Consider the following 1,896-nt stretch of genomic DNA (forward strand, 5'->3'; position numbering starts at 1 on the left):
GGTCCGGGCTGGTCTGAGGCCAGAGCTCGTGCTCGGGTGAGCACAGCCCCAGCGGAGCCCCAGCAGCTGGCTTGCTCTGGCCAGCTGTCCTTGCCCGTGGCCATGGCAGGCAGAGTGGCCACGCTCTGCTGACCACAGGCTACCCTGGAAGGCCTGGGCTGTGTGCCTGCTGCCCCCACTTACTAGCAAGCCAGGAGGAGCGCATACCCCGCGGGCAGTATGGCCATCAGAACCCCAGGACCTGCCTCTTGTCCCGCCTGGCCTGCCAGGGCTGCCCCGGGCCCCCAGGGCAGTGGACTGGCCACCCAGGGAATGAAAGGCGGCTGGCTCTGTGGCCAGGCATCCGGCCTCCTCTGGCCTCCAGGATGTTCCCTGGAGCTGCTGTGGGGGCATGTGGGGCCCCCAGCTGGCTGAGACACTGGGCAGGCAGAGAAGGGCCCGTCTCAGGCCGGAGGGCGCCCCAGGGCTATGCCAGCCACTGGCTTCCTTGGAGCATCTGTGGACCAGGGAACCCTGGGTCTGGGAGCCGGCGGAGGTGCAGGGTCATCAGGGCTGTGCGCTGGGCAGGCCAGGGAGACCCCCGTGCCCCAGAGAGGCGCTGGGGCGGAGGCCAGGGCCGGCCAGGAGCACCTCCAAGTAACCTAGCTGCAGTGGGGGCCAGGTCAGCGCAGGGACCTGGACTCCCACCGGCCTGGCTCAGGTCCTTTCCGACCCGGCCGGCCCGGAGCGGCTCCCCTGCACGTTCCCCTGTAACTTTGTGCTCAGCTGAGTGGCCGCCTAGTCCGGGGGGCCAGGCCGGGCACCCCAGGCCGCGGGGACACTGAGTGGGAGCAGAGACGGCCCTCGCGGGGACGCTTCCAGAGCACTAACCCTAAGCCCATTACTCGGAAGTTGCAATCAGACGCTTCATCCCGGTGCCCAGGACAGCGCCACCCCGCGCGGGCTCTGGCATCCCAACACCCCCAACACCCCGTTCCTCAAGCTAGTTCGCAGGGGGAGGGGGGAGGTGGAAGTGAGAAGAGGCTGAACCGGCCCTGGCCCTGGCACACCCCAGGGGGAGACCGGCCGCGTGGGGCCGCGGGGCGCTGGGCCAGTGGGGTCCCGGCAGGCAGCAGCGTCCCAGGCCCCGGGGCAGCGAGCCCAAGGGCCACGGGTAGGCTGCAGCTCAGCCTGGGAGCGGGTGCAAGTGTGGGTGCAAGCAAATAGGAAAGAGACTGAGGGGCCACCACCCTGAGGGGAGGCAGGCCCCTCACTGCACTCACCCCCGAGGTGGGGCTGGTGGCCAGCCTTGGCCCCGGGGTCAGCAGGAGGCCCCCGCGGGGGCGCTGGCTGTGCGCACCCCTCCTGCAGCTGCGGCTCCCAGCGGCACACCCCACCCGCAGCATCGCACGCCTCGGACAGGCGTCTCCGGCAGCTGACCAAACGCCGTGCAGCTCAGACAGGCGGGCAGGTCCGGCGTGTCGGGGGCTCCTTGGTCAGGGAGAGCTGCGGGGTGGGGGCTGTGGGCCCAGAGAATGCGGGGCGCCGCGCCTCCCCAGCCCAGTCCTGCCCCCGCGGGAGGGCAGACCAAGGGGAAGGCTGGGCGGCCTCTGGGGGCGCGGCGGGCCCGACCCACGGGCGGGTTTCTGGAAGGTGTGGGAGCAGCAGGTGGGTCCGCCTGGGGCCGGCGTGGGCACTCTCAGTCTCCTGCCTGCACGGGCTTGGCCCCCTGGAGACCCTGAATTGCTTGGCAGGGCGCTGGACACGAGGCGCCCAGGGAGCCCCGGGAGCAAATCGTCCGAGCAAGGCTCCAGGCTTCTCCCCGCAGTGTCTGCAAAGCGCGGAGGGCGCCCGCAGAAGGCGGCGCACTGGTCTGGACGGGGCAGCGCTGGGCCTGCGGCGCAGGGGTTGGCGGCC

Source organism: Condylura cristata, unplaced genomic scaffold (assembly GCF_000260355.1).
Source record: "Condylura cristata isolate star-nosed mole 26May11 unplaced genomic scaffold, ConCri1.0 scaffold00022, whole genome shotgun sequence".
Taxonomy (NCBI): Eukaryota; Metazoa; Chordata; class Mammalia; order Eulipotyphla; family Talpidae; genus Condylura; species Condylura cristata.